The sequence below is a fragment of the Protopterus annectens genome, chromosome 3.part1 (assembly GCF_019279795.1).
Source record: "Protopterus annectens isolate FY-2018-M chromosome 3.part1, PAN1.0, whole genome shotgun sequence".
In the NCBI taxonomy this organism is placed as follows: Eukaryota; Metazoa; Chordata; order Ceratodontiformes; family Protopteridae; genus Protopterus; species Protopterus annectens.
In genome coordinates this window covers 847,335,043-847,349,037 of record NC_056732.1, presented here as the reverse complement: position 1 = coordinate 847,349,037, position 13,995 = coordinate 847,335,043, and the positions used below count along the sequence as shown (strand labels likewise).

General features: G+C 44.2%; 1 protein-coding gene across 3 annotated transcripts in view; it reads left to right on the top strand.

Annotated features, from left to right (window-relative positions):
- Nucleotides 1-13,995, top strand: part of LOC122798298 (cytosolic non-specific dipeptidase-like) — a 670,350-nt gene that overhangs the window by 332,091 nt on the left and 324,264 nt on the right. The gene's annotated exons all lie outside the window — the stretch shown is intronic.

Below are 13,995 nucleotides of genomic sequence, written 5' to 3'. Positions count from 1 at the left end.
AATGTAGATCTACTAAGGAGATTTCCCTAACAATCCTAATGTGTTTGATATATGAGCTTAGCGATTGTATGTGAGGTTGACCATTCAGGACAGATACAAAAGAATGTCAGCAGTCAAAAAAAAAAAAATGGTGATTGAAACCGATTTTGAGAGCAGTAGTATGGTCAGACTGGGATGGAATTCAGAAATGCCCAAGACAGATATGACACAATTCTTGAGGTGGGAATTTGCTAGCAAAGTGGGATCAGGTACTTATTTGACGATATAGGGAAATGTAACAGACTAGTTCTGCCTTTTACCTTATTTTCACATCAGGGTCTTTGTTTTAATGTTTTTTGATAATTTTGGCAAGTTATCTTTGATACTTCATTTACGGTAAGGTCCATTAAGCGAACCTTTCTTAAAAGGACTTCATGAAGAGGATTAGTGAACCTTCAAAGGAGATGAATGAAGATGTTTTGAAAAGGAGTTGAGGCCATTACCACTGTTTTAGGTATAATAAAAATCATGCTGCATATTTAATGTTTCATTCAGCTTATCCTCCTCTGAGACAACTGTCACTGAGTGTTGGGGGATGATTTAGGGTCTTAGAGACTGCTGTCTGAGGGGGAATAAAGCAGTGAGTTCTTCTCTTCCTATTTAGTTTTTCTGATTATTATTAATTTGAATGTCCCTCTTCATTTCTGAATTAAAGTAGTTTCAACATTACATCAGTTACCTAGTTTTGTTTAGCCATTCTTCAAGCCTTAACACTGAAGTTCTTGGCTGGCTTTTGGATAGCACAAGTAGGCATGATAGATGGCTAGCTGTGTTAGAATCTGGAAGTCACTGAGGAGATCTCTGCAAATTGTTTTTGGTGAGTGAGAGGTTGCTGCCATCTCACCTACCCACAGCTTCTTGAATCTTTACTTAAGTGATGGTTTGGTAAGAGGCTCCCCAGCACTTAAATCACTTTGTGCTTTCATGCATGGATGGATGACCACTCCTAGCACCCACCCAGGTTTTCTTGACAATGAATATAGCCTGGTGTTTGCATAGGATGTAGTCACCATTAACAGACAAATTTTCCCTGCAACTGTTAAAATGCATTCTTTGTATTGTAGTAGACCAAGTTCTTGGTATGATTCAGATCCATATCGTTTTCCTTTAAAGAAAGACTAGGAGCTTATGGGTTTGGTCTTCTGAATAATACTACAGATGTTAGGTCTAAGTTTGCCTTCTCTCCTAATGTTTGTTTAGGCCCATTTCCTTATGTCAGTGTTGAAATGGATGGCTCTTTATTACGGACATATGCAGTTTGAGTAAGGGACCAATGTTAAGTTGTCAATCTCGCCTTCATTCTTGCTTGATGGGTTCGGAGCCGATCCTCGGCTCCGACTCGGCACTTGCTTTAGCTCGAGAACTCCTTTTACCAGCTCGAGGCAGCCCCATATCCCATGATGCAAGGCAGTAAGTACCCAGATCTCATTTGCCGCTTCGCTTGGGAGGTCTTCTCTTTACCAGCTCCTGGTAAGTAGTTCACATTTGTGATATTTCAAGCCCCTTTTAGTTCAAAACTAATTTTTTGATAGTTTAAATTTATTTCTACCCTTTTTCTGACAGAAATCCCTGTCTCTTTTAATTTTTTGATAGTCAATTTTCCCTATCCCATCCCCCCCCTGTTAGGGTGTGTGTGTTGGTGTTTTTATAAAATACCTCTTGGTATTTTGTTTAATTTAATTTTGACTGGTGTGTCTGTGTGTGTTGTGTCGGCACCATGTCTAAGGAGAGGGTTTCAGGTTTTAAGAAGTGTGACTCGTGCTGTCAGAAGATGTCTCTGACAGACGGTCACACTTCTTGCCTGTATTGTTTGGGCCCTCTTCACCTGCAGGACTCCTGTGCTATTTGTCACTCCTTCAGCCAGAGAGTCCTGCAGGAGAGACGTAACAAGTTGATTCTCAGGGGTCTTCTTGCCGGAGGGCTCTCCGGCTAAGTCGGCTCCACAAAAATCAACTAAAACTGCCAAGGCCCAGGCTTCTGTTTCTAAGCCTGCGGCCTCGGCTCCGACTCGTATTGAGTCGAGATCGGCTCCGGCTGGAGCCGATTCTGGATCCACAAAGCTTTCGGCGCCGATGGCTATCGGTGCCGAATCTGTTTTGACCACTTCGATGTCGGCTCCGATCGGCTCCGACACCCATGTGGCACAGGCATCGGTGTCGGCTCCGATCGGCTCCGACACCGTTACTTTGGTGGCTGTATCGGCTCCGGCTGGAGCCGATACATCGAGACGTTCTGTCGGCTCCGAGAAGTCGGTGCCGACAGGATCTGTAGTATCGGCTCCGATGGCCCATTCCAGGAAGAGATCGAGGTCTCCTTCCTTGGAGCCGATACTTTCGGCTCCGGCTTCCCCTCTTCTATCGGAACGGAGCCATCGGAGCCGATCTTCAAGGTCATCCAGGTTGTCAGATCATGACCTAGAGAGAGTGGTCAGTAGATTACTCAAGTCACAGGTACTGGCCCAAATGCTACACAGTCCGTCTCAGCAGACGACTGTTGGTCCACACCCCGTTACAGTTCCTCCTTCAACTCTACCCCAGAGCTTGGAGTTGGAGTCTTGGGGCATGGTTACTGCTACGGCTGGAGGACGGATACCCCCTTCTGTTCCTTCAGCCCCTACTCTTATCTCCTCTTCCTTAGAGGGATTCGGTGGTCGGGCTTGCATGGCCTCCTCCGAGGGGGTGAGTGGCATCGGACCCTTGTCCGAGCCCGCTCTTCCCCTTGGAGCCTCGGCCTTGGTGAGCTCGGCACCGACATCTGCCACGGAGACTTCCCTTGCGGTGGTTCCTGGAGTTCCTAGCTCTTCGGAGCGGGTTCTCTCGGACCTGCCTGGGAGGGGAGCATTCGAGGTGATGAAGAGTGTACTGGCCACTGGTATCAGTCAGCAGTCTCTTCCCGTAGCTCCTCCCTCTATGGTACCTGTTGACATCTCTGCCACTTCTCTTGCTACAGGACCCAGAGATCCTCCGCCTCAGGTTTCCCCATTGGGAATTTCCCCCTCTTCCGCGGATTCTCCTGATGTTTCGGGAGATCCTCCTAGGAAGAGGACTTGTAAGAGGAAGCATGTAGACTCCCGAGTCTGTCACTTGGATACTGACTTTGATGAGTCAGAGGGATCCCCTAGATCCCCTCTGAGGATGTCTCCTTTTCAGACATCCTAGAACTTCTCAAACAGAGGGAAACTGGCCCACCAACAATCCCTCTGAGGATGAGTCAGTATACCTAGAGGCGTTTGGATCTCGGCCCTCCACCTCCTGGGTGTCTCCGCCTTTCGACCCCTTATGCAGGTTATTGCACGAAGGCGTGGACAGCTCCTGACTCTGTAGAGCCAGTCCCTAGGAGGCCTTCTAAATTTATCACTGCCCCTAGTGACAAACAATTCCTAACCAAGGGTGTCCCCGCTGATGCCATGGTGGTGGCTGCGGCCACCAAAAGGAACTTGCAGATCCTTCCGTGCCCGTCCATCCTCCTAATAAGGACTCTAGGACCATGGATAGGTACGGCAAGCGGATGTTTTCCTCAGCGACCTTTGCTATGCGTTCGCTGAATTATCTTTGTCACTTCACCAGACTCCAGAGAGATATCCTGAAGGAGCTGGGAGAAGTAGTTCAGGATCCTACAGCTGCAGGGGCTCAAGAAAAGATTGCTTCACAGCTAGGAACCCTCAATTCCATTGCTAACTCCTCCATGCGGCTAATATCTTATGCTGCGGATGGAGCTAGTAGAGCCGCAGGCACAGGTGTGGCTCTTAGACGCCAAGCCTGGATGCGGCTATGTGATTTTGCGGATCCCTTTAAGGCGTCCTTCACAAATTCTCCCTTTGATGGGTCAGCTTTGTTTGGCCCTCAGGTGAAGGAGACCTTGACCAGGTGTGAGCAGGACGGCAAGACTCTTTCTGCTGTTGGAGTCCGTTTTTCCACCCCTTCTAGGCCTTATCCCAAAGGACAGAAGGGTGGGAAGATGTGGTTCCGTAAATCCCAAGGAGTCACGCCGGATTCACGTGGTCAGTTTACCCCTAGAGGCAGAGGGGGTAACAACAACAGACGCCGCTCTAGAGGCAGAGAGGGTCCGAAGAACCAGGGAAACAGGGAGCCTCTCTCTGATAAGCCCTTTCAGCATCCCTGAGGTGTTGCCCGGCTGTCCCTCCTTGGAGGCAGTCGGGGGAAGATTATCACTGTACCCAGAAGCCTGGCATTCCCTCACTCAAGACAGATGGGTACAGTCGATCATATCCAAGGGTTACATAATTCCTTTCGAGGAAAGTCCCTTCCCTCAAGTTCCCTTCCAGATGTACCACCGGTCTAAGGGAAATTGCAGAGTTAGAAATCGCAAAACTACTGCAAAAGAGCCATTCAGCCAGTTACAATAGACCATTCAGAGCCCGGAATCTACTCAAGGTTCTTTTGGTCCCCAAAAGACGGGAGACTGGAGACCAATATTGGATCTCAGCAGACTCAACAAGTCTGTCAGGAAGACAAGATTCGAATGGTCACTCTTCAGTCAATTCTGCCCTTCTTACAGAAGGACAACTGGATGTGCTCAATAGATCTTCAGGATGCGTACTATCACATCAAAATTCACAGACGCTCCAGGAGATTTCTCCGCTTTCGGCTGGGGTCCAGTCATTTCCAGTTCAGAGCCCTGCCCTTTGGTCTCACTACAGCCCCCAGAGTGTTCACCAAATGCATGGCAGTGGTCACGGCTCACCTGAGACGTCAAGGATTCCAGGTGTTTCCGTATCTCGACGACTGGCTCCTGTCAGCCACCACCAGACATCAGCTTATACAAGCCAGGGATTACACAATAGACCTTTGTTCTCATTTGGGCATCTCAGTCAACTTCGAAAAGTCATCCTTATCGCCCTGCCAGTCTATTACCTTCATAGGCGCAAACACTGTTCGGATGTCAGCTACCCTTACAGAACAAAGAGTTTCAGACATCCTGACTCATGTCAGGATCATTCTGGCCAGCAAGAAAGTACAGGCCAGAATGGTTCTAAAGGTATTAGGTCTCATGGCTGCGGCCATTACTATTCTTCCCCTGGCTCGATTCTACATGCGCCTCCTTCAGTGGATGCTGTTCACACAGTGGTCATACCAGCAACTCCCAATGCGTCACCAGATTCTGGTGACACAAACATGCAAAGAACATCTTGCTTGGTGGATCACATCGTCTCAGGTTCACCAAGGCAGGTGCTTTGTACCTCCGTCCCCGATAGCCACTGTCACCACGGATGCCTCCTGATCGGGTGGGGGTCATTATCAGGGCAGGATGGTTCATGGGACATGGCAACCGTTCGAGTACCATCTGCACATAAATGTCCTGGAGATGAGAGCAGTGCTTTTAACGTTGCAAGCCCTCAACGACTTTCTTCCCGTAGGGACAATTGCAGTCCACACAGACAACATGTCTGTAGTGTGGTATATCAACAAACAGGGCGGAACCAAGTCCTACCCCTTGTGTCGAAGCGCTCAGACTTTGGCAATGGGCGATCTCCTCTCATCGGTTTCTGGTAGCAACGCATATCCCTGGGAAAACCAACATTATAGCGGACAGATTGAGCAGAGCTATTCTCATGCCTCACGAGTGGTCTCTCAAGCAATCCGTAGCGAAAGAGATTTTTCTGGAATGGGGTCGTCCATGTTGCGATCTTTTTGCTACTCCCCAAAACAGCAAATGTCCAGACTTCTTCAGCCTCTTCCCTCTATCAGGCCATCCCCCCAGAGACGCTCTGACCCAGGATTGGCCCCAGGGACTTCTTTATGCCTTCCCTCCATTTCCTCTGATCCCTCAGGTGATCCAGAAAGCTACCGTTTTGAGAGCCAAATTGATTTTCATTGCCCCTTACTGGCCTCGACAAGTTTGGTTCCCGTTCCTCCATCATCACCTTTTGGTGCAGCCGTGGCATCTGGACCCAGTGCCAGATCTACTGATTCACCAGTCCGGTCAGCTGCACCGGTCAATCCCTTCTCTCAACCTCACAGCATGGTTGCTCCACTTCCTTCCTTAGCCAGGCTTCCTTTGATCTCTAATCCAGTTAGAGATATCATAGTAGCTTCACTAAAATCCTCTACCAGGAGGATTTACACAAGCAAATGGAAACGTTTCTCTTATTGGGCTAAGGCCCAAAATATTGATCCTTTTACTGCCCCTGTTCAGGCAGTTCTGGACTTCTTAGCAGAGATTTTTCATGCAGGCTCCTCTTCTTCCACAGTCAGAGTTCAGTTGGCTGCTATTTCTAATTTTCATGTCGGGATAGCAGATCATAATATTATGTCCCATAGGCTCTGCAGGGCCTTTTGAAAGGAATTTTCCTACTAAAGCCTCCAATCAGGAATCCTCCTCCTCAGTGGGATCTAAATTTAGTGCTGACATCCTTGATTCTTCCCCTTCGAGCCAGCTGTTTCTTGTTCCCTAAAATATCTTTCTTGGAAAACGTTATTCCTAGTGGCTATTACATCTGCCAGGAGGGTGTCTGAACTTCATGCTCTTCGGTTCGACCCCCTATTTGATTTTTCACAAAGACAGAGTATCTTTGAGAACTAATCCATCCTTTTTACCTAAGGTCGCTTCAAAAACAATCTGAATCAATCCATTGATCTCCTGTATTTTTCCTAACTATTCAGATAGAGCTGAACAAAAGCTACATTATCTTGACGTCCACCGTCAGCTTAGATATTATTTGGACAGAACAAAAATTTAGAAAATCTGATCAACTTTTTGTTTCCTATGCGGATAATAAAAAGGCCTTCCTGTTTCTAAAGTGACTTTGTCCAGATGGCTTTCTTCGGTCATCACTGAAATTTATACGATCAAGGGAAAACAGCTGTGCTCAAAACCTAAAGCACATTCAACTAGGAGTTTAGCTACTTCTACAGCCTTTCAAGCTAGACTGCCTTTGGACACTATTTGTGCAGCGGCCACTTGGGCCACTCCTCACACTTTTGTTTCCCATTACAAATTGGACTTGGCCTCCAGGGACAGAGCCAGTTTTGGCTCTACAGTCCTCAAGAGTTTGTTCCATTGAGCCACCCAGGATAGAGGTGCTAGGGACGCGGTCCCATCAAGCAAGAATGAAGGCGAGATTGACAACTTAACATTAAGAAGTTATGTACCTACCATAACGTTCCATGTTAGTTGTCTTCTCTCGCCTTCTTTCTTGCGACCCTCCCTCCTTCCCCCTGGCCTGGACAGACCTTGTATAAGAAACTATTTTGCTAAGACCATTCAGACCTGGTCCTTTTTCCATCTGTAAGTTACTTCTTCCTTTGGGAAGTATTTTATGCTTGGTGTTATTGCCCTTTGTCAACAAACGAGATCTGGGTACTTACTGCCTTGCATCATGGGATATGGGGCTGCCTCGAGCTGGTAAAAGGAGTTCTCGAGCTAAAGCAAGTGCCGAGTCGGAGCCGAGGATCGGCTCCGAACCCATCAAGCAAGAAAGAAGGCGAGAGAAGACAACTAACATGGAACGTTATGGTAGGTACATAACTTCTTATTCATTCACTTTCTAGTTACTCTCGGTCCTGTTTAGAGTTGCATGGGAGCTGGAGACTGTCCTGACATTTTGTGGGTGCAGGACAAAATATTCCCATGAAGACACAGATTGAGAAGTCCAAGTCCATTACAGGGTGTGCACCCTCTTAAACTCACTCAACATCTATAGGCACTTTGGAGGATTGCTTATTCCACTACAGTATGCGTTTGGAACGTGGAAGGAAACTGGAGCGCCTGGCTAAACCAATGCAGAAACAGAGATTGTGTATTCTCCACACAGATGGCACCCATCTTGAAGCTAGATTAGGGAACCAAAGACAGCAACTATATCACACCACTCAAAATCCACAAGAGGCTTATGGCATATAATACTGGATAACTCTGTGTATCCCTCTAACAGAGGCTGGCATCTATGACCATTCGTATGTACTTGAACTACCAGAATGAAATAAAAATGTGCCTGTTGTGCCTGCTCCTTATGGTAACATGGACATGCTGTTTATCAGCTTGTGTTTGTCAAAGTCTAATTTAGTACCAGTGAGTACACATTCTCAAGTGTGTGCCAACAATGCACACATTGCCACCTCAGTATGTCACACTAATGACTGAGCGTATAGCACTTTTGTCCCTCATGTACTCATGTGTAGGGGCAACATGTTCCCAAAATATCCTTGTTCTGTCTTTCTCCCAGTTATTTGATACAAAATGCAAGTCCTGAAAACTACCATTTGAATCATGTAAGGCTAGGCTTCACAGATCAGTCAATAGGCTAGTAAATACTTATGAACCTGAAGAGCAGTAGAATACCATTTTTAAATGCAGCATAAAATAAATTGTCATAATATGACTTATCTGTAAAGAAAACTCTTTAAGGTTTTGGATACAATGACCTTATTTTAAGATGTGGTGATACAAATAGTGATTTTTATGATTGTGGATAATTCTGTGTAAAGAACTAATGAATAAAAATTTTAACAGGCAGCAGCTTCATGCTCACCATTTTAAGTGTCTTTACTTTCTTTAAACCTGAAGCAGAAGAAAGTGGTATGGCATTCTATTGGCATTTTCTGTCTTGCTTCATGCTTCTGATCCACATGCCACTGTTTTATTACTGGTTTCGTAGATCAATTAACAAAATCTAAACTATCGCTCATGATGGCTCACCTTAGAGTGCAATTTTCTGATTATAGATTGGTTTGTTTTATTTGTTGGTGGCAGAATTCAGCTTTGTACTAGTACTGTTTTAACATTTATAAATGAGACCATGCATGAGATTAAAAATGTGCATGCAGCTCTACAGATGATACAAATATCTGCAATAGTATTCTCCCTGATGATGGTATGGAAAATGTTATGAGACGTTGCATTGCTGGACGACTTAATTGAAGTGTGGTGTAGATTCTTAGCAAGGTTTACAAAAATCTTCACAAGAGCATACGATGTAAGTGATTCAGCAAACAATACCTGCCTATTTTCAGGTAGTCCAGTGAATGTAATAAGGTGGGAGAGAGAGCTAACCTTTATTACCTTACTAAACTGTTGGCTTGCTGTGGTCTTCTGAACCTATCTTATACTTATCAACCTCTAAGTGCAAGAAATCTGGCAGAGCCAAAAGTAATGGGGAGACAAAGGCTCAACATTAGAGACAGTTTTTAGGTTTTGCCCATCAACTTTGGAAGTTGCTAGAATGGTAGGTTTCATACTGACATGCATTTTCTGAAGGGTATGACGTCTGAAATGCAAGTACATTATTATTTAGTAACCTCAGTCTTCAGCAGTTTGCCAGAAAGCCAAAAATTTTATGAAGAACAGACCAAAAATATGTGGCAAAAATCTGTGCATTCTGTGCAAATCTGGAGAGCTGAGTGTTATGCCTGTGGCCAATTTTCAGAGGAGAACTGGGGTTATTTTTCATAGGTTCATACGTTGGTACTAGACTATCGGCCCTAGGGCCTATACAAGCCTAGCCATAACAATTCCCTGGATGATTCTTCCCAAAATATTTACTTCCCTGGACCCCTGTCTAGCAGGGCGACTGACATGATCCCTGTCTCCCATCCAGTCGGCAAGGTTCATTTAGAAGAGGGCCAAGGAGGTGCTCTGCTTGACATGTATGGGCAGTCTATTCCAGAGTATGGGGAGTCTGTGGGTCAGGAACCTATCCCTCCGGCATGTTTTGTTCATTGTGATGACAAGATTTAGATCTCTGGAGCGTGTGGCTCTGAGGGATTGGTTTCTTTTTAAAGGGTACATTTCCAACAGCTCAGGGTTTGACATGGCCTTGTATGTTAAGCAGAGATTGCCTCTGAGTAGAAGATATACCACAGAGTATAGCTGGAGTTTTTTGACGGTCAGCATAAGGCATCTGCTTTAGGCCTGTGATTCTTTTAGTGAGGTATTTCTGCAGCCTTTCCAGCTGTTGCAGATGTCTTGTGAGGTACATACCAAACGGGGTATTGTACTCTATAATGTGTCTAATGAGGGATGAGTACAGTGGAACAATGACCTCCTTTTTTCTGGATGAAAAGCTGTTAGTGATGTGGTATGCCACATAGAAGGATTTCCTGACAGTTGTGGCAATGTGGTTATCTAAGGTGAGACCACTGTCCACCTGTGTCCCTAAGTCTGTCATCACACTTTTCAGTGTTTAGTGTACTGCCACCTATGTGGTAATTCATGGGTACATGGTTTTTCCTAAAGGGGATGACTATACATTTCTTGGCATTAAGCTTGAGCTCATGGCTCTGGCTCTGGCACCAAGCATCTGTTTCTGTAAGTCCCTTTTGTAGAATATCCACATCATTTGGGGATTCAGTAATGGCTCCCAGTTTGCAGTCATCTGCGAACTTTGTTAGCCAGAGTCCCAGGACTGAACCCTGAGGTACTCCACTTGTCTGGAGCTGGATTTGGAGTCTCCTACTTTTACAGTGTGGGTTCTGTCAGTAAGCCACTTGGCAACCCATCGAGTGACGTAGGGATTTATGCCCAACTTAGTAAGTTCATCTATGATTCCATAGTGGAGGATGGTGTTGAAGGCCTTGGCGAGGTCCAGATTGGCTGTGTGGACTGCCTTACCCTCTTCTACAGCTCTGGAGAATGATTCAAAGAAGCCAGTCAGGTTCAGAAGACAAGATCGGCCCTTCACGAACCCAAACTGGGTGGGGTCCAGTGTTTGAAGGTTGCCAATGTCTTGGTTTATAAGTTTCATGATAATGCGTTCCATGACCTTGCAGATCAGGCTCGTTAGACTGATGGGATGGTAGTTACCGGGATCCAAGGTGGATCCCCCCTTGTGGAGTAGGCTAACTGTAACTGTGCGCCACTCAGTGGGCACGAAGCCTGAGGTGAGGCTATGATTAAAAATGTGCCAGTTCATTTTGTAAAAATTCTGATCTGGCAGAGAAGCGCTCCTGATTTTTATAAGCAAACAGTGTGGGATCTCTGCTAAGTATCCATGTCAAATGGACTTTTAACCCGAGACTTTTGCTGTTCTGACAAATCCCCACATCAACAGCCATACCTTCCATGGTCACTGTGGTGATAAAATGTTACTTCATGTGGCAGTGTTAGCCAGGACTAGGGTGAAAGGCCTTCACTCACAGGATAATGCAATGGGAGGGAATGGTTGTGCTTAATACCAAATGTCCCCTTGTTAGTACCTAACTGATATTAAGAATGTTTTTTGTGTGTGCTAGTACACTTCTACCAACTTCATGTTTCTGTGGTAATTAGCATAACACACTTGTCAGACATCACCTTGGTGGTTCTGTGTTGCAGCTTTGATTAGGTGATAGACTCTCATTTGTAGGAAATATACCCCTCTCCCATTATGAGCCCCCCGCCCTGCACATTCTCTGTACAGGGGTACAGGAGATGCAGGCAGAAACAAAACTACTCCCGAGAGAGTAGATTTGACTTTAATTGCAACCAGAATATTAAAGATCATGTCTAAAGGAGCAAAATGGCCTTTGATTTTTTTTTTTTTTTTTTTTTATTAAAAAAGTGTTTGCATATGTAAGATGCATTCAAGCACTTTTTTATGCCAAAAACCAATGGTCATTTCACACTAGTTTACAAAAAGCATTTAAAAAATTGCTTCTGAAGACAGAAGAGTAAACTTACACAGTCATGTTTACAGCATTATTATACAATGACCCTCCATTAATATTCCAAAACATGCATGCTGATTGACCAGCGTGCCCATTGTAAATCCCACAATATACCAACGGAAAAAGGTCCAGTTGCCCAGACTTTTTTCCTTTGGTTTAAAGTGTCTAAAATCTTTTTTTTTTTAATAAATACAAGAAAAAAGGGAAAAAAAACAGAGCAAAGGAGACTTTCTTTTCTCCGTTGCTTCCGTTTCAAAGAATTGATTTACTGTGTATGCATAGCAATGCAAGTCCCATACGCATGTGCAGTACATCAACACAAGGAACTAGTATACCACCACTGGCGGAAGAACAGCAATGCGCCATTATACAAGGGCATTATTTAAGAAAAGTAGTTTTTTTTTTCCCCTTAAATAATGTCATTGTTATAATAGCAATAACCGACTCCGTAGTTGTGGTAGATTAAATAAAGCCAATCGTGGGTAAATTTCAATCACTCTGGCTTCGCCCTTGTGATTAAACCACACCAACCATGGGTAAATCTTCAATATACCACACCACGTCGTCGGTTATTGCTTATGTATTAGTGGGCAGAAAGGAGGTGGTAATGTGAGTTAGAGTTTCAACCCTAGTTATGCTGGATTATGGAGGGTAAGTAATTGTGAATTAAGTTATGTAATTGCCAAACACAGTGGGTAGCATTTTGCCAGACTGTTAATTTAACACTTTGGCTGTTCTGTAACTTAATTCATGATTATTTACTCATGCTAAATCCAGTATTATTGGGGCTGGAACCCAAAGTGATGTAACGGCGTACTTTGTGCCCACTAATATTAATGCCATAAACGTGTCTGTGTAAATGTATTTGTAAACTGATGAGAAACAACCTTGTTTTTTTTTTTTTTTTTTTATAAGTGTTTGCATGCATAAAGATGCGTGCAAACACAAAGGTAGTTTTACCCCTTTAGACATAATCTTTAAGTTGTCTGGGCCACAGTAAAACAAATATTGGCATATCGGGATGCACCACCCCTCAAGCTGCATTGTATTGTCATTGTTGCAATAGGAATCTGGTGATTTGGTTTGGAGTACCTGCAGTCATCTGACCTTCCTAGCATATCAGATGCGAGTTTGCTGCCTACCAGCCATTATTAAACATTAAATACAGCAAAAAAATAGAAAAGTCTACCTCAGTAAACAGACATTTAGTAAGACCCTGTCAAGAATATTTTACTCCAATTTGGAGGCCCCTTTTTTCAAAAATGTGAATAGTATAGATTTAGTCCAGAAAACAACCACTAAAATGCTGCACGAACAGAGAGAAAGAGATGAAGAGAATGCAACTGAAACTTTGAGGTCTCTCAAAGAATCTGTTGGAAAGAAGAAAATCTTCCATAAGAAAAGATCAAGAAGAAGGGGGTACTTGGGGATTGTATGGGTAGTGGATCAAGTGCAGTGTGTATTGAAATATCTCCCTAACTAGCCTAGAAGTGAGTTCAGAGACTGCTGTAGTACTCAAGAATGTACAGAACAGATTTAAAGCAGTTGTGAGATTTAATTTTTAGCTTTGTTTTTGTTAGGGTTGACTGTTATCTTATCCAGTAGTCCATAATATCAGTAGACTGTTGACCATGTGACCCTTTCTACTATTAACTTCTCTGTTGGCATATAGGGACCATGTGGCAGATAAGATGGCTCATTTCTCTGACAACAAAAGGACAGCCTGTATTCTTAAGTTGTGCAGTGCTGCCTTTTCTATCTACATCATGACCACCTCAGCTGAATTCTTTCATATGTCCATCTTTTTATTTAAAAATGCATCACCCTGTGATTCATCCACTTCTCCATCCCATCGCCATTTTCAAACTGCATCCTTTTGTTCCTGTGTACACTTTTCATGATTATTCTTTCCATTGTTTCCTCATTTTTGTTCCACTTTTTGTCCATGGTGTGCATATTTTAGGCTCTTTGCTGCTCACTGAGCATATTTTTCATGGTCTTTTATGGACAGTCTGAATCATAGAGCTTGTGGAGCTTTGGCTGTTCAAAATTCAGAACATTCTAGATGGGCTTTCCCTGTGTTTACAGTAGGATGTTATCCTTTTCCCTGCCAGTGTCTCCCTGCATGCCCTTACTCTTATTCCACCATTGTTGACTTTCACATTACTTGAAAGTTGACAGCCAGGCACACTGTTAGGAAATGAGTTGTTCTCAGTTACATTCAACTTTTGTGGCAGGATATGCACAGAAAAGTGGATCTGAAATTCATAATCCACAAAAGTAAACAATGTTACCGTAATTGGCATTTTTCTTGTCCCAGATGCATGCTAACCAGCTCCAAGGGAAATTTAAT